This window comes from Hemitrygon akajei, chromosome 11 (assembly GCF_048418815.1).
Source record: "Hemitrygon akajei chromosome 11, sHemAka1.3, whole genome shotgun sequence".
Lineage (NCBI taxonomy): Eukaryota > Metazoa > Chordata > Chondrichthyes > Myliobatiformes > Dasyatidae > Hemitrygon > Hemitrygon akajei.
The window spans coordinates 52,519,760-52,545,488 of NC_133134.1; positions in this window are offsets into that span (position 1 = coordinate 52,519,760).

The following is a 25,729-nucleotide window of genomic DNA, read 5'->3' on the forward strand; positions in this document are numbered from 1 at the left end:
CAGAGTCAGTCAGGACAGAATCAGTCAAAGCAGCTCCCGTCAGTTCAGATTCTGTGTGAACAGTCAGAGTCAGGCAGAGCAGAATCAGTCAGAGCAGAGTCAGTTGTAGTAAAGTCAGTCAGAATAGATTCAGTCAGAACAGAGTCAGTCAGACCACGTTCAGTAAGAGAAGCAGTCAGTACAGTCAGTCTAAGCAACTCAGTCAGAGCAGAAACAGACAGAGCAGCTTCAGGCGGAGCAGAGTTAGTCAGATAAGCTGAGTCAGAACAAGAGTCAGTCAGAGCCTAGTCATTCAAAGCAGAATCTGTCAAAGACCGAGTCACAGTAGCTGGGTCTGACACAATCAGTCAGAGCAGAGTCTGTCAGAACAGTGTGAGTCAGTCAGTGCAGTCAGTCAGAGCAGAGTCAGTCAGAGCAGAGTCAGTCAGAGCAGTCAGTCAGAGCAGAGTCAATCAGTGCAGAGTCAGTCAGTGCAGTCAGTCAGAGCAGAGTCAGTCAGAGCAGAGTCAGTCAGAACAGAGTCAATCAGAGCAGAAAGTCAGCGCAGAGTCAGTCAGAGCAGCTTATTCAGAATAGAGTAATTCAGATCAGCTTCGTCAGAGCAGAGACAGTCAGAGCAGATTCAGTCAGAACAGAGTCAATCAGAGTTGAAAGTCAGGGCAGAGTCAGTCACTGCAGAGTCAATCAGTGCAGAGTCAGTCAGTGCAGTCAGTCAGAACAGAGTCAATCAGAGCAGAGTTAATCAGAGCAGAGTCAGTCATTGCAGTCAGTCAGAGCAGGGACAGTCAGAACAAAGTCAGTCAGAGCAGAAAGTCAGTGCAGTCAGTCAGAGCAGAGTCAGTCAGAGTAGAGTCAGTCAGAGCAGAGTCAGTCAGAACAGAGTCAATCAGTGCAGAAAGTCAGCACAGAGTCAGTCAGTGCAGAGTCAGTCAGAGCAGCTTATTCAGAATAGAGTAATTCAGATCAGCTTCGTCAGAGCAGAGACAGTCAGAGCAGATTCAGTCAGTGCAGAGTCAGTCAGTGCAGTCAGTCAGTGCAGTCAGTCAGAGCAGAGTCAGTCAGAGCAGAGTCAGTCAGAACAGAGTCAGTCAGAGCAGAGTCCGTCAGAGTAGAGTCAGTCAGAGCAGAGTCAGTCAGAACAGAGTCAGTCAGAGCAGAGTACGTCAGAGCAGAGTCCGTCAGAGCAGAGTCAGTCAGAACAGAGTCAGTCAGAACAGAGTCAATCAGTGCAGAGTCAGTCAGTGCAGTCAGTAAGAGCAGGGACAGTCAAAGCAGATTCAGTCAGTGCAGAGTCAATCAGTGCAGAGTCAATCAGTGCAGAGTCAGTCAGTGCAGTCAGTCAGAGCAGAGTCAGTCAGAGCAGCTTATTCAGAATAGAGTAATTCAGATCAGCTTCGTCAGAGCAGAGACAGTCAGAGCAGATTCAGTCAGTGCAGAGCCCATCAGAGCAGTCAGTCAGTGCAGAGTCAGTCAGAACAGAGTCAATCAGTGCAGAGTCCGTCAGAGCAGAGTCAGTCAGAACAGAGTCAGTCAGAGCAGAGTCCGTCAGAGTAGAGTCAGTCAGAGCAGAGCCTGTCAGAACAGAGTCAGTCAGAACAGAGTCAATCAGTGCAGAGTCAGTCAGTGCAGTCAGTCAGAGCAGAGTCAGTCAAAGCAGATTCAGTCAGTGCAGAGTCAATCAGTGCAGAGTCAGTCAGTGCAGTCAGTCAGAGCAGAGTCCGTCAAAGCAGATTCAGTCAGTGCAGAGTCAATCAGAACAGAGTCAATCAGAGCAGAAAGTCAGCACAGAGCAGAGTCAGTCAGAGCAGAGTCAGTCAGAACAGAGTCAATCAGAGCAGAGTGAATCAGAGCAGAGTCAGTCAATGCAGTCAGTCAGAGCAGTGATAGTCAGAACAAAGTCAGTCAGAACAGAAAGTCAGTGCAGAGTCAATCAGTGCAGAGTCAGTCAGTGCAGTCAGTCAGAGCAGAGTCAGTCAGAGCAGAGTCAGTCAGAACAGAGTCAATCAGAGCAGAAAGTCAGCGTAGAGTCAGTCAGTGCAGAGTCAGTCAGAGCAGCTTATTCAGAATAGAGTAATTCAGATCAGCTTCGTCAGAGCAGAGACAGTCAGAGCAGATTCAGTCAGAACAGAGTCAATCAGAGTTGAAAGTCAGGGCAGAGTCAGTCACTGCAGAGTCAATCAGTGCAGAGTCAGTCAATGCAGTCAGTCAGAGCAGAGTCAGTCAGAACAGAGTCAGTCAGAGCAGAGTCCGTCAGAGTAGAGTCAGTCAGAGCAGAGTCAGTCAGAACAGAGTTAGTCAGAACAGAGTCAATCAGTGCAGAGTCAGTCAGTGCAGAGTCAGTCAGTGCAGTCAGTCAGAGCAGAGTCAGTCAGAGCAGAGTCAGTAAGATCAGAGTCAGTCAGAACAGAGTCAGTCAGAGCAGAGTACGTCAGAGTAGAGTCCGTCAGAGCAGTGTCAGTCAGAACAGAGTCAATCAGTGCAGAGTCAGTCAGTGCAGTCAGTCAGAGCAGGGACAATCAAAGCAGATTCAGTCAGTGCAGGGTCAATCAGTGCAGAGTCAGTCAGTGCAGTCAGTCAGAGCAGAGTCAGTCAGAGCAGCTTATTCAGAATAGAGTAATTCAGATCAGCTTCGTCAGAGCAGAGACAGTCAGAGCAGATTCAGTCAGTGCAGAGCCCATCAGAGCAGTCAGTCAGTGCAGCGTCAGTCAGAACTGAGTCAATCAGTGCAGAGTCCGTAAGAGCAGAATCAATCAGAACAGAGTCAGTCAGAGCAGAAAGTCAGCACATCTAAGTCAGATCATAGTCCATCAGAGTCAGTTAGAGCAGCTTATTCAGAATAGAGTAATTCAGATCAGCTTCATCAGAGCAGAGACAGTCAAAGCAGAGTCCATCAGAGCAGAAAGTCAGTGCATTTAAGTCAGATGATAGTCCATCAGAAAAGAGTCTGTCAGAGCAAAGCCAGTCAGAGTAGAGTTAGTCAGAACAGAGTCAGTCAGGACAGAATCAGTCAAAGCAGCTCCCGTCAGTTCAGATTCTGTGTGAACAGTCAGAGTCAGGCAGAGCAGAATCAGTCAGAGCAGAGTCAGTTGTAGTAAAGTCAGTCAGAATAGATTCAGTCAGAACAGAGTCAGTCAGACCACGTTCAGTAAGAGAAGCAGTCAGTACAGTCAGTCTAAGCAACTCAGTCAGAGCAGAAACAGACAGAGCAGCTTCAGGCGGAGCAGAGTTAGTCAGATAAGCTGAGTCAGAACAAGAGTCAGTCAGAGCCTAGTCATTCAAAGCAGAATCTGTCAAAGACCGAGTCACAGTAGCTGGGTCTGACACAATCAGTCAGAGCAGAGTCTGTCAGAACAGTGTGAGTCAGTCAGAGCAGTTCGGGCAGAGCCATCAGTCAGAACTGCTGACTCAGAGCAGTTTCATACAGAGCGGAGTCAGTCAGAGCAGAGTCAGTGTGGACAGACTAGTCAGAGCAGATTTATTCAGATCAGCTCAGACACAGCAGGGGCTGTCAGAATAGGGTCAGTCAGAGCTGTGTCAGTCAGGACAGAATCAGTCAGTACAGTCAGTCTGAGCAAAGTCAGTCAGAGCAGCTTATTCAGAATAGAGTAATTCAGATCAGCTTCGTCAGAGCAGAGACAGTCAAAGCAGAGTCAGTCAGTGCAGTCAGTCAGAGCAGAGTCAGTCAGAGCAGAGTCAGTCAGAGCAGTCAGTCAGAGCAGAGTCAATCAGTGCAGAGTCAGTCAGTGCAGTCAGTCAGAGCAGAGTCAGTCAGAGCAGAGTCAGTCAGAACAGAGTCAATCAGAGCAGAAAGTCAGCGCAGAGTCAGTCAGTGCAGAGTCAGTCAGAGCAGCTTATTCAGAATAGAGTAATTCAGATCAGCTTCGTCAGAGCAGAGACAGTCAGAGCAGATTCAGTCAGAACAGAGTCAATCAGAGTTGAAAGTCAGGGCAGAGTCAGTCACTGCAGAGTCAATCAGTGCAGAGTCAGTCAGTGCAGTCAGTCAGAACAGAGTCAATCAGAGCAGAGTTAATCAGAGCAGAGTCAGTCATTGCAGTCAGTCAGAGCAGGGACAGTCAGAACAAAGTCAGTCAGAGCAGAAAGTCAGTGCAGTCAGTCAGAACAGAGTCAGTCAGAGTAGAGTCAGTCAGAGCAGAGTCAGTCAGAACAGAGTCAATCAGAGCAGAAAGTCAGCACAGAGTCAGTGAGTGCAGAGTCAGTCAGAGCAGCTTATTCAGAATAGAGTAATTCAGATCAGCTTCGTCAGAGCAGAGACAGTCAGAGCAGATTCAGTCAGTGCAGAGTCAGTCAGTGCAGTCAGTCAGTGCAGTCAGTCAGAGCAGAGTCCGTCAAAGCAGATTCAGTCAGTGCAGAGTCAATCAGAACAGAGTCAATCAGAGCAGAAAGTCAGCACAGAGCAGAGTCAGTCAGAGCAGAGTCAGTCAGAACAGAGTCAATCAGAGCAGAGTGAATCAGAGCAGAGTCAGTCAATGCAGTCAGTCAGAGCAGTGATAGTCAGAACAAAGTCAGTCAGAACAGAAAGTCAGTGCAGAGTCAATCAGTGCAGAGTCAGTCAGTGCAGTCAGTCAGAGCAGAGTCAGTCAGAGCAGAGTCAGTCAGAACAGAGTCAATCAGAGCAGAAAGTCAGCGCAGAGTCAGTCAGTGCAGAGTCAGTCAGAGCAGCTTATTCAGAATAGAGTAATTCAGATCAGCTTCGTCAGAGCAGAGACAGTCAGAGCAGATTCAGTCAGAACAGAGTCAATCAGAGTTGAAAGTCAGGGCAGAGTCAGTCACTGCAGAGTCAATCAGTGCAGAGTCAGTCAGTGCAGTCAGTCAGAGCAGAGTCAGTCAGAGCAGCTTATTCAGAATAGAGTAATTCAGATCAGCTTCGTCAGAGCAGAGTCAGTCAGAGCAGAGTCAGTCAAAGCAGATTCAGTCAGTGCAGAGTCAATCAGTGCAGAGTCAGTCAGTGCAGTCCGTCAGAGCAGAGTCAGTCAGTGCAGAGTCAGTCAGTGCAGAGTCAGTCAGTGCAGTCAATCAGAGCAGAGTCAATCAGAGCAGAGTCAGTCAGTGCAGTCAGTCAGAGCAGGGACAGTCAGAACAAAGTCAGTCAGAGCAGAAAGTCAGTGCAGTCAGTCAGAGCAGAGTCAGTCAGAGTAGAGTCAGTCAGAGCAGAGTCAGTCAGAACAGAGTCAATCAGAGCAGAAAGTCAGCACAGAGTCAGTCAGTGCAGAGTCAGTCAGAGCAGCTTATTCAGAATAGAGTAATTCAGATCAGCTTCGTCAGAGCAGAGACAGTCAGAGCAGATTCAGTCAGTGCAGAGTCAGTCAATGCAGTCAGTCAGAGCAGAGTCAGTCAGAACAGAGTCAGTCAGAGCAGAGTCCGTCAGAGTAGAGTCAGTCAGAGCAGAGTCAGTCAGAACAGAGTTAGTCAGAACAGAGTCAATCAGTGCAGAGTCAGTCAGTGCAGAGTCAGTCAGTGCAGTCAGTCAGAGCAGAGTCAGTCAGAGCAGAGTCAGTAAGATCAGAGTCAGTCAGAACAGAGTCAGTCAGAGCAGAGTACGTCAGAGTAGAGTCCGTCAGAGCAGTGTCAGTCAGAACAGAGTCAATCAGTGCAGAGTCAGTCAGTGCAGTCAGTCAGAGCAGGGACAGTCAAAGCAGATTCAGTCAGTGCAGGGTCAATCAGTGCAGAGTCAGTCAGTGCAGTCAGTCAGAGCAGAGTCAGTCAGAGCAGCTTATTCAGAATAGAGTAATTCAGATCAGCTTCGTCAGAGCAGAGACAGTCAGAGCAGATTCAGTCAGTGCAGAGCCCATCAGAGCAGTCAGTCAGTGCAGCGTCAGTCAGAACTGAGTCAATCAGTGCAGAGTCCGTAAGAGCAGAATCAATCAGAACAGAGTCAGTCAGAGCAGAAAGTCAGCACATCTAAGTCAGATCATAGTCCATCAGAGTCAGTTAGAGCAGCTTATTCAGAATAGAGTAATTCAGATCAGCTTCATCAGAGCAGAGACAGTCAAAGCAGAGTCCATCAGAGCAGAAAGTCAGTGCATTTAAGTCAGATGATAGTCCATCAGAAAAGAGTCTGTCAGAGCAAAGCCAGTCAGAGTAGAGTTAGTCAGAACAGAGTCAGTCAGGACAGAATCAGTCAAAGCAGCTCCCGTCAGTTCAGATTCTGTGTGAACAGTCAGAGTCAGGCAGAGCAGAATCAGTCAGAGCAGAGTCAGTTGTAGTAAAGTCAGTCAGAATAGATTCAGTCAGAACAGAGTCAGTCAGACCACGTTCAGTAAGAGAAGCAGTCAGTACAGTCAGTCTAAGCAACTCAGTCAGAGCAGAAACAGACAGAGCAGCTTCAGGCGGAGCAGAGTTAGTCAGATAAGCTGAGTCAGAACAAGAGTCAGTCAGAGCCTAGTCATTCAAAGCAGAATCTGTCAAAGACCGAGTCACAGTAGCTGGGTCTGACACAATCAGTCAGAGCAGAGTCTGTCAGAACAGTGTGAGTCAGTCAGAGCAGTTCGGGCAGAGCCATCAGTCAGAACTGCTGACTCAGAGCAGTTTCATACAGAGCGGAGTCAGTCAGAGCAGAGTCAGTGTGGACAGACTAGTCAGAGCAGATTTATTCAGATCAGCTCAGACACAGCAGGGGCTGTCAGAATAGGGTCAGTCAGAGCTGTGTCAGTCAGGACAGAATCAGTCAGTACAGTCAGTCTGAGCAAAGTCAGTCAGAGCAGCTTATTCAGAATAGAGTAATTCAGATCAGCTTCGTCAGAGCAGAGACAGTCAAAGCAGAGTCAGTCAGTGCAGTCAGTCAGTGCAGAGTCAGTCAGTGCAGTCAGTCAGTGCAGTCAGTCAGAGCAGAGTCAGTCAGAGCTGAGTCAGTCAGAACAGAGTCAGTCAGAGCAGAGTCCGTCAGAGTAGAGTCAGTCAGAGCAGAGTCAGTCAGAACAGAGTCAGTCAGAGCAGAGTACGTCAGAGCAGAGTCCGTCAGAGCAGAGTCAGTCAGAACAGAGTCAGTCAGAACAGAGTCAATCAGTGCAGAGTCAGTCAGTGCAGTCAGTAAGAGCAGGGACAGTCAAAGCAGATTCAGTCAGTGCAGAGTCAATCAGTGCAGAGTCAGTCAGTGCAGTCAGTCAGAGCAGAGTCAGTCAGAGCAGCTTATTCAGAATAGAGTAATTCAGATCAGCTTCATCAGAGCAGAGACAGTCAAAGCAGAGTCCATCAGAGCAGAAAGTCAGTGCATTTAAGTCAGATGATAGTCCATCAGAGTCAGTTAGAGCAGCTTATTCAGAATAGAGTAATTCAGATCAGCTTCATCAGAGCAGAGACAGTCAAAGCAGAGTCCATCAGAGCAGAAAGTCAGTGCATTTAAGTCAGATGATAGTCCATCAGAAAAGAGTCTGTCAGAGCAAAGCCAGTCAGAGTAGAGTTAGTCAGAACAGAGTCAGTCAGGACAGAATCAGTCAAAGCAGCTCCCGTCAGTTCAGATTCTGTGTGAACAGTCAGAGTCAGGCAGAGCAGAATCAGTCAGAGCAGAGTCAGTTGTAGTAAAGTCTTTCAGAATAGATTCAGTCAGAACAGAGTCAGTCAGACCACGTTCAGTAAGAGAAGCAGTCAGTACAGTCAGTCTAAGCAACTCAGTCAGAGCAGAAACAGACAGAGCAGCTTCAGGCGGAGCAGAGTTAGTCAGATAAGCTGAGTCAGAACAAGAGTCAGTCAGAGCCTAGTCATTCAAAGCAGAATCTGTCAAAGACCGAGTCACAGTAGCTGGGTCTGACACAATCAGTCAGAGCAGAGTCTGTCAGAACAGTGTGAGTCAGTCAGTGCAGTCAGTCAGAGCAGAGTCAGTCAGAGCAGAGTCAGTCAGAGCAGTCAGTCAGAGCAGAGTCAATCAGTGCAGAGTCATTCAGTGCAGTCAGTCAGAGCAGAGTCAGTCAGAGCAGAGTCAGTCAGAACAGAGTCAATCAGAGCAGAAAGTCAGCGCAGAGTCAGTCAGTGCAGAGTCAGTCAGAGCAGCTTATTCAGAATAGAGTAATTCAGATCAGCTTCGTCAGAGCAGAGACAGTCAGAGCAGATTCAGTCAGAACAGAGTCAATCAGAGTTGAAAGTCAGGGCAGAGTCAGTCACTGCAGAGTCAATCAGTGCAGAGTCAATCAGAGCAGAGTTAATCAGAGCAGAGTCAGTCATTGCAGTCAGTCAGAGCAGGGACAGTCAGAACAAAGTCAGTCAGAGCAGAAAGTCAGTGCAGTCAGTCAGAGCAGAGTCAGTCAGAGTAGAGTCAGTCAGAGCAGAGTGAGTCAGAACAGAGTCAATCAGTGCAGAAAGTCAGCACAGAGTCAGTCAGTGCAGAGTCAGTCAGAGCAGCTTATTCAGAATAGAGTAATTCAGATCAGCTTCGTCAGAGCAGAGACAGTCAGAGCAGATTCAGTCAGTGCAGAGTCAGTCAGTGCAGTCAGTCAGAGCAGAGTCAGTCAGAGCAGAGTCAGTCAGAACAGAGTCAGTCAGAGCAGAGTCCGTCAGAGTAGAGTCAGTCAGAGCAGAGTCAGTCAGAACAGAGTCAGTCAGAGCAGAGTACGTCAGAGCAGAGTCCGTCAGAGCAGAGTCAGTCAGAACAGAGTCAGTCAGAACAGAGTCAATCAGTGCAGAGTCAGTCAGTGCAGTCAGTAAGAGCAGGGACAGTCAAAGCAGATTCAGTCAGTGCAGAGTCAATCAGTGCAGAGTCAATCAGTGCAGAGTCAGTCAGTGCAGTCAGTCAGAGCAGAGTCAGTCAGAGCAGCTTATTCAGAATAGAGTAATTCAGATCAGCTTCGTCAGAGCAGAGACAGTCAGAGCAGATTCAGTCAGTGCAGAGCCCATCAGAGCAGTCAGTCAGTGCAGAGTCAGTCAGAACAGAGTCAATCAGTGCAGAGTCCGTCAGAGCAGAGTCAGTCAGAACAGAGTCAGTCAGAGCAGAGTCCGTCAGAGTAGAGTCAGTCAGAGCAGAGCCTGTCAGAACAGAGTCAGTCAGAACAGAGTCAATCAGTGCAGAGTCAGTCAGTGCAGTCAGTCAGAGCAGAGTTAGTCAAAGCAGATTCAGTCAGTGCAGAGTCAATCAGTGCAGAGTCAGTCAGTGCAGTCAGTCAGAGCAGAGTCCGTCAAAGCAGATTCAGTCAGTGCAGAGTCAATCAGAACAGAGTCAATCAGAGCAGAAAGTCAGCACAGAGCAGAGTCAGTCAGAGCAGAGTCAGTCAGAACAGAGTCAATCAGAGCAGAGTGAATCAGAGCAGAGTCAGTCAATGCAGTCAGTCAGAGCAGTGATAGTCAGAACAAAGTCAGTCAGAACAGAAAGTCAGTGCAGAGTCAATCAGTGCAGAGTCAGTCAGTGCAGTCAGTCAGAGCAGAGTCAGTCAGAGCAGAGTCAGTCAGAACAGAGTCAATCAGAGCAGAAAGTCAGCGCAGAGTCAGTCAGTGCAGAGTCAGTCAGAGCAGCTTATTCAGAATAGAGTAATTCAGATCAGCTTCGTCAGAGCAGAGACAGTCAGAGCAGATTCAGTCAGAACAGAGTCAATCAGAGTTGAAAGTCAGGGCAGAGTCAGTCACTGCAGAGTCAATCAGTGCAGAGTCAGTCAATGCAGTCAGTCAGAGCAGAGTCAGTCAGAGCAGAGTCAGTGTGGACAGACTAGTCAGAGCAGATTTATTCAGATCAGCTCAGACACAGCAGGGGCTGTCAGAATAGGGTCAGTCAGAGCTGTGTCAGTCAGGACAGAATCAGTCAGTACAGTCAGTCTGAGCAAAGTCAGTCAGAGCAGCTTATTCAGAATAGAGTAATTCAGATCAGCTTCGTCAGAGCAGAGACAGTCAAAGCAGAGTCAGTCAGTGCAGTCAGTCAGAGCAGAGTCAGTCAGAGCAGAGTCAGTCAGAGCAGTCAGTCAGAGCAGAGTCAATCAGTGCAGAGTCAGTCAGTGCAGTCAGTCAGAGCAGAGTCAGTCAGAGCAGAGTCAGTCAGAACAGAGTCAATCAGAGCAGAAAGTCAGCGCAGAGTCAGTCAGTGCAGAGTCAGTCAGAGCAGCTTATTCAGAATAGAGTAATTCAGATCAGCTTCGTCAGAGCAGAGACAGTCAGAGCAGATTCAGTCAGAACAGAGTCAATCAGAGTTGAAAGTCAGGGCAGAGTCAGTCACTGCAGAGTCAATCAGTGCAGAGTCAGTCAGTGCAGTCAGTCAGAACAGAGTCAATCAGAGCAGAGTTAATCAGAGCAGAGTCAGTCATTGCAGTCAGTCAGAGCAGGGACAGTCAGAACAAAGTCAGTCAGAGCAGAAAGTCAGTGCAGTCAGTCAGAGCAGAGTCAGTCAGAGTAGAGTCAGTCAGAGCAGAGTCTGTCAGAACAGAGTCAATCAGAGCAGAAAGTCAGCACAGAGTCAGTCAGTGCAGAGTCAGTCAGAGCAGCTTATTCAGAATAGAGTAATTCAGATCAGCTTCGTCAGAGCAGAGACAGTCAGAGCAGATTCAGTCAGTGCAGAGTCAGTCAGTGCAGTCAGTCAGTGCAGTCAGTCAGTGCAGTCAGTCAGAGCAGAGTCAGTCAGAGCAGAGTCAGTCAGAACAGAGTCAGTCAGAGCAGAGTCCGTCAGAGTAGAGTCAGTCAGAGCAGAGTCAGTCAGAACAGAGTCAGTCAGAGCAGAGTACGTCAGAGCAGAGTCCGTCAGAGCAGAGTCAGTCAGAACAGAGTCAGTCAGAACAGAGTCAATCAGTGCAGAGTCAGTCAGTGCAGTCAGTAAGAGCAGGGACAGTCAAAGCAGATTCAGTCAGTGCAGAGTCAATCAGTGCAGAGTCAATCAGTGCAGAGTCAGTCAGTGCAGTCAGTCAGAGCAGAGTCAGTCAGAGCAGCTTATTCAGAATAGAGTAATTCAGATCAGCTTCGTCAGAGCAGAGACAGTCAGAGCAGATTCAGTCAGTGCAGAGCCCATCAGAGCAGTCAGTCAGTGCAGAGTCAGTCAGAACAGAGTCAATCAGTGCAGAGTCCGTCAGAGCAGAGTCAGTCAGAACAGAGTCAGTCAGAGCAGAGTCCGTCAGAGTAGAGTCAGTCAGAGCAGAGCCTGTCAGAACAGAGTCAGTCAGAACAGAGTCAATCAGTGCAGAGTCAGTCAGTGCAGTCAGTCAGAGCAGAGTCAGTCAAAGCAGATTCAGTCAGTGCAGAGTCAATCAGTGCAGAGTCAGTCAGTGCAGTCAGTCAGAGCAGAGTCCGTCAAAGCAGATTCAGTCAGTGCAGAGTCAATCAGAACAGAGTCAATCAGAGCAGAAAGTCAGCACAGAGCAGAGTCAGTCAGAGCAGAGTCAGTCAGAACAGAGTCAATCAGAGCAGAGTGAATCAGAGCAGAGTCAGTCAATGCAGTCAGTCAGAGCAGTGATAGTCAGAACAAAGTCAGTCAGAACAGAAAGTCAGTGCAGAGTCAATCAGTGCAGAGTCAGTCAGTGCAGTCAGTCAGAGCAGAGTCAGTCAGAGCAGAGTCAGTCAGAACAGAGTCAATCAGAGCAGAAAGTCAGCGCAGAGTCAGTCAGTGCAGAGTCAGTCAGAGCAGCTTATTCAGAATAGAGTAATTCAGATCAGCTTCGTCAGAGCAGAGACAGTCAGAGTAGATTCAGTCAGAACAGAGTCAATCAGAGTTGAAAGTCAGGGCAGAGTCAGTCACTTCAGAGTCAATCAGTGCAGAGTCAGTCAGTGCAGTCAGTCAGAGCAGAGTCAGTCAGAGCAGCTTATTCAGAATAGAGTAATTCAGATCAGCTTCGTCAGAGCAGAGTCAGTCAGAGCAGAGTCAGTCAAAGCAGATTCAGTCAGTGCAGAGTCAATCAGTGCAGAGTCAGGCAGTGCAGTCCGTCAGAGCAGAGTCAGTCAGTGCAGAGTCAGTCAGTGCAGAGTCAGTCAGTGCAGTCAATCAGAGCAGAGTCAATCAGAGCAGAGTCAGTCAGTGCAGTCAGTCAGAGCAGGGACAGTCAGAACAAAGTCAGTCAGAGTAGAAAGTCAGTGCAGTCAGTCAGAGCAGAGTCAGTCAGAGTAGAGTCAGTCAGAGCAGAGTCAGTCAGAACAGAGTCAGTCAAAGCAGATTCAGTCAGTGCAGAGTCAATCAGTGCAGAGTCAGTCAGTGCAGTCCGTCAGAGCAGAGTCAGTCAGTGCAGAGTCAGTCAGTGCAGAGTCAGTCAGTGCAGTCAATCAGAGCAGAGTCAATCTGAGCAGAGTCAGTCAGTGCAGTCAGTCAGAGCAGGGACAGTCAGAACAAAGTCAGTCAGAGCAGAAAGTCAGTGCAGTCAGTCAGAGCAGAGTCAGTCAGAGTAGAGTCAGTCAGAGCAGAGTCAGTCAGAACAGAGTCAATCAGAGCAGAAAGTCAGCACAGAGTCAGTGAGTGCAGAGTCAGTCAGAGCAGCTTATTCAGAATAGAGTAATTCAGATCAGCTTCGTCAGAGCAGAGACAGTCAGAGCAGATTCAGTCAGTGCAGAGTCAGTCAGTGCAGTCAGTCAGTGCAGTCAGTCAGAGCAGAGTCCGTCAAAGCAGATTCAGTCAGTGCAGAGTCAATCAGAACAGAGTCAATCAGAGCAGAAAGTCAGCACAGAGCAGAGTCAGTCAGAGCAGAGTCAGTCAGAACAGAGTCAATCAGAGCAGAGTGAATCAGAGCAGAGTCAGTCAATGCAGTCAGTCAGAGCAGTGATAGTCAGAACAAAGTCAGTCAGAACAGAAAGTCAGTGCAGAGTCAATCAGTGCAGAGTCAGTCAGTGCAGTCAGTCAGAGCAGAGTCAGTCAGAGCAGAGTCAGTCAGAACAGAGTCAATCAGAGCAGAAAGTCAGCGCAGAGTCAGTCAGTGCAGAGTCAGTCAGAGCAGCTTATTCAGAATAGAGTAATTCAGATCAGCTTCGTCAGAGCAGAGACAGTCAGAGCAGATTCAGTCAGAACAGAGTCAATCAGAGTTGAAAGTCAGGGCAGAGTCAGTCACTGCAGAGTCAATCAGTGCAGAGTCAGTCAGTGCAGTCAGTCAGAGCAGAGTCAGTCAGAGCAGCTTATTCAGAATAGAGTAATTCAGATCAGCTTCGTCAGAGCAGAGTCAGTCAGAGCAGAGTCAGTCAAAGCAGATTCAGTCAGTGCAGAGTCAATCAGTGCAGAGTCAGTCAGTGCAGTCCGTCAGAGCAGAGTCAGTCAGTGCAGAGTCAGTCAGTGCAGAGTCAGTCAGTGCAGTCAATCAGAGCAGAGTCAATCAGAGCAGAGTCAGTCAGTGCAGTCAGTCAGAGCAGGGACAGTCAGAACAAAGTCAGTCAGAGCAGAAAGTCAGTGCAGTCAGTCAGAGCAGAGTCAGTCAGAGTAGAGTCAGTCAGAGCAGAGTCAGTCAGAACAGAGTCAATCAGAGCAGAAAGTCAGCACAGAGTCAGTCAGTGCAGAGTCAGTCAGAGCAGCTTATTCAGAATAGAGTAATTCAGATCAGCTTCGTCAGAGCAGAGACAGTCAGAGCAGATTCAGTCAGTGCAGAGTCAGTCAATGCAGTCAGTCAGAGCAGAGTCAGTCAGAACAGAGTCAGTCAGAGCAGAGTCCGTCAGAGTAGAGTCAGTCAGAGCAGAGTCAGTCAGAACAGAGTTAGTCAGAACAGAGTCAATCAGTGCAGAGTCAGTCAGTGCAGAGTCAGTCAGTGCAGTCAGTCAGAGCAGAGTCAGTCAGAGCAGAGTCAGTAAGATCAGAGTCAGTCAGAACAGAGTCAGTCAGAGCAGAGTACGTCAGAGTAGAGTCCGTCAGAGCAGTGTCAGTCAGAACAGAGTCAATCAGTGCAGAGTCAGTCAGTGCAGTCAGTCAGAGCAGGGACAGTCAAAGCAGATTCAGTCAGTGCAGGGTCAATCAGTGCAGAGTCAGTCAGTGCAGTCAGTCAGAGCAGAGTCAGTCAGAGCAGCTTATTCAGAATAGAGTAATTCAGATCAGCTTCGTCAGAGCAGAGACAGTCAGAGCAGATTCAGTCAGTGCAGAGCCCATCAGAGCAGTCAGTCAGTGCAGCGTCAGTCAGAACTGAGTCAATCAGTGCAGAGTCCGTAAGAGCAGAATCAATCAGAACAGAGTCAGTCAGAGCAGAAAGTCAGCACATCTAAGTCAGATCATAGTCCATCAGAGTCAGTTAGAGCAGCTTATTCAGAATAGAGTAATTCAGATCAGCTTCATCAGAGCAGAGACAGTCAAAGCAGAGTCCATCAGAGCAGAAAGTCAGTGCATTTAAGTCAGATGATAGTCCATCAGAAAAGAGTCTGTCAGAGCAAAGCCAGTCAGAGTAGAGTTAGTCAGAACAGAGTCAGTCAGGACAGAATCAGTCAAAGCAGCTCCCGTCAGTTCAGATTCTGTGTGAACAGTCAGAGTCAGGCAGAGCAGAATCAGTCAGAGCAGAGTCAGTTGTAGTAAAGTCAGTCAGAATAGATTCAGTCAGAACAGAGTCAGTCAGACCACGTTCAGTAAGAGAAGCAGTCAGTACAGTCAGTCTAAGCAACTCAGTCAGAGCAGAAACAGACAGAGCAGCTTCAGGCGGAGCAGAGTTAGTCAGATAAGCTGAGTCAGAACAAGAGTCAGTCAGAGCCTAGTCATTCAAAGCAGAATCTGTCAAAGACCGAGTCACAGTAGCTGGGTCTGACACAATCAGTCAGAGCAGAGTCTGTCAGAACAGTGTGAGTCAGTCAGAGCAGTTCGGGCAGAGCCATCAGTCAGAACTGCTGACTCAGAGCAGTTTCATACAGAGCGGAGTCAGTCAGAGCAGAGTCAGTGTGGACAGACTAGTCAGAGCAGATTTATTCAGATCAGCTCAGACACAGCAGGGGCTGTCAGAATAGGGTCAGTCAGAGCTGTGTCAGTCAGGACAGAATCAGTCAGTACAGTCAGTCTGAGCAAAGTCAGTCAGAGCAGCTTATTCAGAATAGAGTAATTCAGATCAGCTTCGTCAGAGCAGAGACAGTCAAAGCAGAGTCAGTCAGTGCAGTCAGTCAGAGCAGAGTCAGTCAGAGCAGAGTCAGTCAGAGCAGTCAGTCAGAGCAGAGTCAATCAGTGCAGAGTCAGTCAGTGCAGTCAGTCAGAGCAGAGTCAGTCAGAGCAGAGTCAGTCAGAACAGAGTCAATCAGAGCAGAAAGTCAGCGCAGAGTCAGTCAGTGCAGAGTCAGTCAGAGCAGCTTATTCAGAATAGAGTAATTCAGATCAGCTTCGTCAGAGCAGAGACAGTCAGAGCAGATTCAGTCAGAACAGAGTCAATCAGAGTTGAAAGTCAGGGCAGAGTCAGTCACTGCAGAGTCAATCAGTGCAGAGTCAGTCAGTGCAGTCAGTCAGAACAGAGTCAATCAGAGCAGAGTTAATCAGAGCAGAGTCAGTCATTGCAGTCAGTCAGAGCAGGGACAGTCAGAACAAAGTCAGTCAGAGCAGAAAGTCAGTGCAGTCAGTCAGAGCAGAGTCAGTCAGAGTAGAGTCAGTCAGAGCAGAGTCAGTCAGAACAGAGTCAATCAGAGCAGAAAGTCAGCACAGAGTCAGTCAGTGCAGAGTCAGTCAGAGCAGCTTATTCAGAATAGAGTAATTCAGATCAGCTTCGTCAGAGCAGAGACAGTCAGAGCAGATTCAGTCAGTGCAGAGTCAGTCAGTGCAGTCAGTCAGTGCAGTCAGTCAGAGCAGAGTCAGTCAGAGCAGAGTCAGTCAGAACAGAGTCAGTCAGAGCAGAGTCCGTCAGAGTAGAGTCAGTCAGAGCAGAGTCAGTCAGAACAGAGTCAGTCAGAGCAGAGTACGTCAGAGCAGAGTCCGTCAGAGCAGAGTCAGTCAGAACAGAGTCAGTCAGAACAGATTCAATCAGTGCAGAGTCAGTCAGTGCAGTCAGTAAGAGCAGGGACAGTCAAAGCAGATTCAGTCAGTGCAGAGTCAATCAGTGCAGAGTCAGTCAGTGCAGTCAGTCAGAGCAGAGTCAGTCAGAGCAGCTTATTCAGAATAGAGTAATTCAGATCAGCTTCGTCAGAGCAGAGACAGTCAGAGCAGATTCAGTCAGTGCAGAGCCCATCAGAGCAGTCAGTCAGTGCAGAGTCAGTCAGAACAGAGTCAATCAGTGCAGAGTCCGTCAGAGCAGAGTCAGTCAGAACAGAGTCAGTCAGAGCAGAGTCCGTCAGAGTAGAGTCAGTCAGAGCAGAGCCTGTCAGAACAGAGTCAGTCAGAACAGAGTCAATCAGTGCAGAGTCAGTCAGTGCAGTCAGTCAGAGCAGAGTCAGTCAAAGCAGATTCAGTCAGTGCAGAGTCAATCAGTGCAGAGTCAGTCAGTGCAGTCAGTCAGAGCAGAGTCCGTCAAAGCAGATTCAGTCAGTGCAGAGTCAATCAGAACAGAGTCAATCAGAGCAGAAAGTCAGCACAGAGCAGAGTCAGTCAGAGCAGAGTCAGTCAGAACAGAGTCAATCAGAGCAGAGTGAATCAGAGCAGAGTCAGTCAATGCAGTCAGTCAGAGCAGTGATAGTCAGAACAAAGTCAGTCAGAACAGAAAGTCAGTGCAGAGTCAATCAGTGCAGAGTCAGTCAGTGCAGTCAGTCAGAGCAGAGTCAGTCAGAGCAGAGTCAGTCAGAACAGAGTCAATCAGAGCAGAAAGTCAGCGCAGAGTCAGTCAGTGCAGAGTCAGTCAGAGCAGCTTATTCAGAATAGAGTAATTCAGATCAGCTTCGTCAGAGCAGAGACAGTCAGAGTAGATTCAGTCAGAACAGAGTCAATCAGAGTTGAAAGTCAGGGCAGAGTCAGTCACTGCAGAGTCAATCAGTGCAGAGTCAGTCAGTGCAGTCAGTCAGAGCAGAGTCAGTCAGAGCAGCTTATTCAGAATAGAGTAATTCAGATCAGCTTCGTCAGAGCAGAGTCAGTCAGAGCAGAGTCAGTCAAAGCAGATTCAGTCAGTGCAGAGTCAATCAGTGCAGAGTCAGGCAGTGCAGTCCGTCAGAGCAGAGTCAGTCAGTGCAGAGTCAGTCAGTGCAGAGTCAGTCAGTGCAGTCAATCAGAGCAGAGTCAATCAGAGCAGAGTCAGTCAGTGCAGTCAGTCAGAGCAGGGACAGTCAGAACAAAGTCAGTCAGAGTAGAAAGTCAGTGCAGTCAGTCAGAGCAGAGTCAGTCAGAGTAGAGTCAGTCAGAGCAGAGTCAGTCAGAACAGAGTCAGTCAAAGCAGATTCAGTCAGTGCAGAGTCAATCAGTGCAGAGTCAGTCAGTGCAGTCCGTCAGAGCAGAGTCAGTCAGTGCAGAGTCAGTCTGTGCAGAGTCAGTCAGTGCAGTCAATCAGAGCAGAGTCAATCAGAGCAGAGTCAGTCAGTGCAGTCAGTCAGAGCAGGGACAGTCAGAACAAAGTCAGTCAGAGCAGAAAGTCAGTGCAGTCAGTCAGAGCAGAGTCAGTCAGAGTAGAGTCAGTCAGAGCAGAGTCAGTCAGAACAGAGTCAATCAGAGCAGAAAGTCAGCACAGAGTCAGTCAGTGCAGAGTCAGTCAGAGCAGCTTATTCAGAATAGAGTAATTCAGATCAGCTTCGTCAGAGCAGAGACAGTCAGAGCAGATTCAGTCAGTGCAGAGTCAGTCAGTGCAGTCAGTCAGTGCAGTCAGTCAGAGCAGAGTCCGTCAAAGCAGATTCAGTCAGTGCAGAGTCAATCAGAACAGAGTCAATCAGAGCAGAAAGTCAGCACAGAGCAGAGTCAGTCAGAGCAGAGTCAGTCAGAACAGAGTCAATCAGAGCAGAGTGAATCAGAGCAGAGTCAGTCAATGCAGTCAGTCAGAGCAGTGATAGTCAGAACAAAGTCAGTCAGAACAGAAAGTCAGTGCAGAGTCAATCAGTGCAGAGTCAGTCAGTGCAGTCAGTCAGAGCAGAGTCAGTCAGAGCAGAGTCAGTCAGAACAGAGTCAATCAGAGCAGAAAGTCAGCGCAGAGTCAGTCAGTGCAGAGTCAGTCAGAGCAGCTTATTCAGAATAGAGTAATTCAGATCAGCTTCGTCAGAGCAGAGACAGTCAGAGCAGATTCAGTCAGAACAGAGTCAATCAGAGTTGAAAGTCAGGGCAGAGTCAGTCACTGCAGAGTCAATCAGTGCAGAGTTAGTCAGTGCAGTCAGTCAGAGCAGAGTCAGTCAGAGCAGCTTATTCAGAATAGAGTAATTCAGATCAGCTTCGTCAGAGCAGAGTCAGTCAGAGCAGAGTCAGTCAAAGCAGATTCAGTCAGTGCAGAGTCAATCAGTGCAGAGTCAGTCAGTGCAGTCCGTCAGAGCAGAGTCAGTCAGTGCAGAGTCAGTCAGTGCAGAGTCAGTCAGTGCAGTCAATCAGAGCAGAGTCAATCAGAGCAGAGTCAGTCAGTGCAGTCAGTCAGAGCAGGGACAGTCAGAACAAAGTCAGTCAGAGCAGAAAGTCAGTGCAGTCAGTCAGAGCAGAGTCAGTCAGAGTAGAGTCAGTCAGAGCAGAGTCAGTCAGAACAGAGTCAATCAGAGCAGAAAGTCAGCACAGAGTCAGTCAGTGCAGAGTCAGTCAGAGCAGCTTATTCAGAATAGAGTAATTCAGATCAGCTTCGTCAGAGCAGAGACAGTCAGAGCAGAGTCCGTCAGAGTAGAGTCAGTCAGTGCAGTCAGTCAGAGCAGGGACAGTCAAAGCAGATTCAGTCAGTGCAGGGTCAATCAGTGCAGAGTCAGTCAGTGCAGTCAGTCAGAGCAGAGTCAGTCAGAGCCGCTTATTCAGAATAGAGTAATTCAGATCAGCTTCGTCAGAGCAGAGACAGTCAGAGCAGATTCAGTCAGTGCAGAGCCCATCAGAGCAGTCAGTCAGTGCAGCGTCAGTCAGAACTGAGTCAATCAGTGCAGAGTCCGTAAGAGAAGAATCAATCAGAACAGAGTCAGTCAGAGCAGAAAGTCAGCACATCTAAGTCAGATCATAGTCCATCAGAGTCAGTTAGAGCAGCTTATTCAGAATAGAGTAATTCAGATCAGCTTCATCAGAGCAGAGACAGTCAAAGCAGAGTCCATCAGAGCAGAAAGTCAGTGCATTTAAGTCAGATGATAGTCCATCAGAAAAGAGTCTGTCAGAGCAAAGCCAGTCAGAGTAGAGTTAGTCAGAACAGAGTCAGTCAGGACAGAATCAGTCAAAGCAGCTCCCGTCAGTTCAGATTCTGTGTGAACAGTCAGAGTCAGGCAGAGCAGAATCAGTCAGAGCAGAGTCAGTTGTAGTAAAGTCAGTCAGAATAGATTCAGTCAGAACAGAGTCAGTCAGACCACGTTCAGTAAGAGAAGCAGTCAGTACAGTCAGTCTAAGCAACTCAGTCAGAGCAGAAACAGACAGAGCAGCTTCAGGCGGAGCAGAGTTAGTCAGATAAGCTGAGTCAGAACAAGAGTCAGTCAGAGCCTAGTCATTCAAAGCAGAATCTGTCAAAGACCGAGTCACAGTAGCTGGGTCTGACACAATCAGTCAGAGCAGAGTCTGTCAGAACAGTGTGAGTCAGTCAGAGCAGTTCGGGCAGAGCCATCAGTCAGAACTGCTGACTCAGAGCAGTTTCATACAGAGCGGAGTCAGTCAGAGCAGAGTCAGTGTGGACAGACTAGTCAGAGCAGATTTATTCAGATCAGCTCAGACACAGCAGGGGCTGTCAGAATAGGGTCAGTCAGAGCTGTGTCAGTCAGGACAGAATCAGTCAGTACAGTCAGTCTGAGCAAAGTCAGTCAGAGCAGCTTATTCAGAATAGAGTAATTCAGATCAGCTTCGTCAGAGCAGAGACAGTCAAAGCAGAGTCAGTCAGTGCAGTCAGTCAGAGCAGAGTCAGTCAGAGCAGAGTCAGTCAGAGCAGTCAGTCAGAGCAGAGTCAATCAGTGCAGAGTCAGTCAGTGCAGTCAGTCAGAGCAGAGTCAGTCAGAGCAGAGTCAGTCAGAACAGAGTCAATCAGAGCAGAAAGTCAGCGCAGAGTCAGTCAGTGCAGAGTCAGTCAGAGCAGCTTATTCAGAATAGAGTAATTCAGATCAGCTTCGTCAGAGCAGAGACAGTCAGAGCAGATTCAGTCAGAACAGAGTCAATCAGAGTTGAAAGTCAGGGCAGAGTCAGTCACTGCAGAGTCAATCAGTGCAGAGTCAGTCAGTGCAGTCAGTCAGAACAGAGTCAATCAGAGCAGAGTTAATCAGAGCAGAGTCAGTCATTGCAGTCAGTCAGAGCAGGGACAGTCAGAACAAAGTCAGTCAGAGCAGAAAGTCAGTGCAGTCAGTCAGAGCAGAGTCAGTCAGAGTAGAGTCAGTCAGAGCAGAGTCAGTCAGAACAGAGTCAATCAGAGCAGAAAGTCAGCACAGAGTCAGTCAGTGCAGAGTCAGTCAGAGCAGCTTATTCAGAATAGAGTAATTCAGATCAGCTTCGTCAGAGCAGAGACAGTCAGAGCAGATTCAGTCAGTGCAGAGTCAGTCAGTGCAGTCAGTCAGTGCAGTCAGTCAGAGCAGAGTCAGTCAGAGCAGAGTCAGTCAGAACAGAGTCAGTCAGAGCAGAGTCCGTCAGAGTAGAGTCAGTCAGAGCAGAGTCAGTCAGAACAGAGTCAGTCAGAGCAGAGTACGTCAGAGCAGAGTCCGTCAGAGCAGAGTCAGTCAGAACAGAGTCAGTCAGAACAGAGTCAATCAGTGCAGAGTCAGTCAGTGCAGTCAGTAAGAGCAGGGACAGTCAAAGCAGATTCAGTCAGTGCTGAGTCAATCAGTGCAGAGTCAATCAGTGCAGAGTCAGTCAGTGCAGTCAGTCAGAGCAGAGTCAGTCAGAGCAGCTTATTCAGAATAGAGTAATTCAGATCAGCTTCGTCAGAGCAGAGACAGTCAGAGCAGATTCAGTCAGTGCAGAGCCCATCAGAGCAGTCAGTCAGTGCAGAGTCAGTCAGAACAGAGTCAATCAGTGCAGAGTCCGTCAGAGCAGAGTCAGTCAGAACAGAGTCAGTCAGAGCAGAGTCCGTCAGAGTAGAGTCAGTCAGAGCAGAGCCTGTCAGAACAGAGTCAGTCAGAACAGAGTCAATCAGTGCAGAGTCAGTCAGTGCAGTCAGTCAGAGCAGAGTCAGTCAAAGCAGATTCAGTCAGTGCAGAGTCAATCAGTGCAGAGTCAGTCAGTGCAGTCAGTCAGAGCAGAGTCCGTCAAAGCAGATTCAGTCAGTGCAGAGTCAATCAGAACAGAGTCAATCAGAGCAGAAAGTCAGCACAGAGCAGAGTCAGTCAGAGCAGAGTCAGTCAGAACAGAGTCAATCAGAGCAGAGTGAATCAGAGCAGAGTCAGTCAATGCAGTCAGTCAGAGCAGTGATAGTCAGAACAAAGTCAGTCAGAACAGAAAGTCAGTGCAGAGTCAATCAGTGCAGAGTCAGTCAGTGCAGTCAGTCAGAGCAGAGTCAGTCAGAGCAGAGTCAGTCAGAACAGAGTCAATCAGAGCAGAAAGTCAGCGTAGAGTCAGTCAGTGCAGAGTCAGTCAGAGCAGCTTATTCAGAATAGAGTAATTCAGATCAGCTTCGTCAGAGCAGAGACAGTCAGAGCAGATTCAGTCAGAACAGAGTCAATCAGAGTTGAAAGTCAGGGCAGAGTCAGTCACTGCAGAGTCAATCAGTGCAGAGTCAGTCAGTGCAGTCAGTCAGAGCAGAGTCAGTCAGAGCAGCTTATTCAGAATAGAGTAATTCAGATCAGCTTCGTCAGAGCAGAGTCAGTCAGAGCAGAGTCAGTCAAAGCAGATTCAGTCAGTGCAGAGTCAATCAGTGCAGAGTCAGGCAGTGCAGTCCATCAGAGCAGAGTCAGTCAGTGCAGAGTCAGTCAGTGCAGAGTCAGTCAGTGCAGTCAATCAGAGCAGAGTCAATCAGAGCAGAGTCAGTCAGTGCAGTCAGTCAGAGCAGGGACAGTCAGAACAAAGTCAGTCAGAGCAGAAAGTCAGTGCAGTCAGTCAGAGCAGAGTCAGTCAGAGTAGAGTCAGTCAGAGCAGAGTCAGTCAGAACAGAGTCAGTCAAAGCAGATTCAGTCAGTGCAGAGTCAATCAGTGCAGAGTCAGTCAGTGCAGTCCGTCAGAGCAGAGTCAGTCAGTGCAGAGTCAGTCAGTGCAGAGTCAGTCAGTGCAGTCAATCAGAGCAGAGTCAATCAGAGCAGAGTCAGTCAGTGCAGTCAGTCAGAGCAGGGACAGTCAGAACAAAGTCAGTCAGAGCAGAAAGTCAGTGCAGTCAGTCAGAGCAGAGTCAGTCAGAGTAGAGTCAGTCAGAGCAGAGTCAGTCAGAACAGAGTCAATCAGAGCAGAAAGTCAGCACAGAGTCAGTCAGTGCAGAGTCAGTCAGAGCAGCTTATTCAGAATAGAGTAATTCAGATCAGCTTCGTCAGAGCAGAGACAGTCAGAGCAGATTCAGTCAGTGCAGAGTCAGTCAATGCAGTCAGTCAGAGCAGAGTCAGTCAGAACAGAGTCAGTCAGAGCAGAGTCCGTCAGAGTAGAGTCAGTCAGAGCAGAGTCAGTCAGAACAGAGTTAGTCAGAACAGAGTCAATCAGTGCAGAGTCAGTCAGTGCAGAGTCAGTCAGTGCAGTCAGTCAGAGCAGAGTCAGTCAGAGCAGAGTCAGTAAGATCAGAGTCAGTCAGAACAGAGTCAGTCAGAGCAGAGTACGTCAGAGTAGAGTCCGTCAGAGCAGTGTCAGTCAGAACAGAGTCAATCAGTGCAGAGTCAGTCAAAGCAGCTCCCGTCAGTTCAGATTCTGTGTGAACAGTCAGAGTCAGGCAGAGCAGAATCAGTCAGAGCAGAGTCAGTTGTAGTAAAGTCAGTCAGAATAGATTCAGTCAGAACAGAGTCAGTCAGACCACGTTCAGTAAGAGAAGCAGTCAGTACAGTCAGTCTAAGCAACTCAGTCAGAGCAGAAACAGACAGAGCAGCTTCAGGCGGAGCAGAGTTAGTCAGATAAGCTGAGTCAGAACAAGAGTCAGTCAGAGCCTAGTCATTCAAAGCAGAATCTGTCAAAGACCGAGTCACAGTAGCTGGGTCTGACACAATCAGTCAGAGCAGAGTCTGTCAGAACAGTGTGAGTCAGTCAGAGCAGTTCGGGCAGAGCCATCAGTCAGAACTGCTGACTCAGAGCAGTTTCATACAGAGCGGAGTCAGTCAGAGCAGAGTCAGTGTGGACAGACTAGTCAGAGCAGATTTATTCAGATCAGCTCAGACACAGCAGGGGCTGTCAGAATAGGGTCAGTCAGAGCTGTGTCAGTCAGGACAGAATCAGTCAGTACAGTCAGTCTGAGCAAAGTCAGTCAGAGCAGCTTATTCAGAATAGAGTAATTCAGATCAGCTTCGTCAGAGCAGAGACAGTCAAAGCAGAGTCAGTCAGTGCAGTCAGTCAGAGCAGAGTCAGTCAGAGCAGAGTCAGTCAGAGCAGTCAGTCAGAGCAGAGTCAATCAGTGCAGAGTCAGTCAGTGCAGTCAGTCAGAGCAGAGTCAGTCAGAGCAGAGTCAGTCAGAACAGAGTCAATCAGAGCAGAAAGTCAGCGCAGAGTCAGTCAGTGCAGAGTCAGTCAGAGCAGCTTATTCAGAATAGAGTAATTCAGATCAGCTTCGTCAGAGCAGAGACAGTCAGAGCAGATTCAGTCAGAACAGAGTCAATCAGAGTTGAAAGTCAGGGCAGAGTCAGTCACTGCAGAGTCAATCAGTGCAGAGTCAGTCAGTGCAGTCAGTCAGAACAGAGTCAATCAGAGCAGAGTTAATCAGAGCAGAGTCAGTCATTGCAGTCAGTCAGAGCAGGGACAGTCAGAACAAAGTCAGTCAGAGCAGAAAGTCAGTGCAGTCAGTCAGAGCAGAGTCAGTCAGAGTAGAGTCAGTCAGAGCAGAGTCAGTCAGAACAGAGTCAATCAGAGCAGAAAGTCAGCACAGAGTCAGTCAGTGCAGAGTCAGTCAGAGCAGCTTATTCAGAATAGAGTAATTCAGATCAGCTTCGTCAGAGCAGAGACAGTCAGAGCAGATTCAGTCAGTGCAGAGTCAGTCAGTGCAGTCAGTCAGTGCAGTCAGTCAGAGCAGAGTCAGTCAGAGCAGAGTCAGTCAGAACAGAGTCAGTCAGAGCAGAGTCCGTCAGAGTAGAGTCAGTCAGAGCAGAGTCAGTCAGAACAGAGTCAGTCAGAACAGAGTCAGTCAGAGCAGAGTACGTCAGAGCAGAGTCCGTCAGAGCAGAGTCAGTCAGAACAGAGTCAGTCAGAACAGAGTCAATCAGTGCAGAGTCAGTCAGTGCAGTCAGTAAGAGCAGGGACAGTCAAAGCAGATTCAGTCAGTGCAGAGTCAATCAGTGCAGAGTCAATCAGTGCAGAGTCAGTCAGTGCAGTCAGTCAGAGCAGAGTCAGTCAGAGCAGCTTATTCAGAATAGAGTAATTCAGATCAGCTTCGTCAGAGCAGAGACAGTCAGAGCAGATTCAGTCAGTGCAGAGCCCATCAGAGCAGTCAGTCAGTGCAGAGTCAGTCAGAACAGAGTCAATCAGTGCAGAGTCCGTCAGAGCAGAGTCAGTCAGAACAGAGTCAGTCAGAGCAGAGTCCGTCAGAGTAGAGTCAGTCAGAGCAGAGCCTGTCAGAACAGAGTCAGTCAGAACAGAGTCAATCAGTGCAGAGTCAGTCAGTGCAGTCAGTCAGAGCAGAGTCAGTCAAAGCAGATTCAGTCAGTGCAGAGTCAATCAGTGCAGAGTCAGTCAGTGCAGTCAGTCAGAGCAGGGACAGTCAAAGCAGATTCAGTCAGTGCAGAGTCAATCAGTGCAGAGTCAATCAGTGCAGAGTCAGTCAGTGCAGTCAGTCAGAGCAGAGTCAGTCAGAGCAGCTTATTCAGAATAGAGTAATTCAGATCAGCTTCGTCAGAGCAGAGACAGTCAGAGCAGATTCAGTCTGTGCAGAGCCCATCAGAGCAGTCAGTCAGTGCAGAGTCAGTCAGAACAGAGTCAATCAGTGCAGAGTCCGTCAGAGCAGAGTCAGTCAGAACAGAGTCAGTCAGAGCAGAGTCCGTCAGAGTAGAGTCAGTCAGAGCAGAGCCTGTCAGAACAGAGTCAGTCAGAACAGAGTCAATCAGTGCAGAGTCAGTCAGTGCAGTCAGTCAGAGCAGAGTCAGTCAAAGCAGATTCAGTCAGTGCAGAGTCAATCAGTGCAGAGTCAGTCAGTGCAGTCAGTCAGAGCAGAGTCCGTCAAAGCAGATTCAGTCAGTGCAGAGTCAATCAGAACAGAGTCAATCAGAGCAGAAAGTCAGCACAGAGCAGAGTCAGTCAGAGCAGAGTCAGTCAGAACAGAGTCAATCAGAGCAGAGTGAATCAGAGCAGAGTCAGTCAATGCAGTCAGTCAGAGCAGTGATAGTCAGAACAAAGTCAGTCAGAACAGAAAGTCAGTGCAGAGTCAATCAGTGCAGAGTCAGTCAGTGCAGTCAGTCAGAGCAGAGTCAGTCAGAGCAGAGTCAGTCAGAACAGAGTCAATCAGAGCAGAAAGTCAGCGTAGAGTCAGTCAGTGCAGAGTCAGTCAGAGCAGCTTATTCAGAATAGAGTAATTCAGATCAGCTTCGTCAGAGCAGAGACAGTCAGAGCAGATTCAGTCAGAACAGAGTCAATCAGAGTTGAAAGTCAGGGCAGAGTCAGTCACTGCAGAGTCAATCAGTGCAGAGTCAGTCAGTGCAGTCAGTCAGAGCAGAGTCAGTCAGAGCAGCTTATTCAGAATAGAGTAATTCAGATCAGCTTCGTCAGAGCAGAGTCAGTCAGAGCAGAGTCAGTCAAAGCAGATTCAGTCAGTGCAGAGTCAATCAGTGCAGAGTCAGGCAGTGCAGTCCGTCA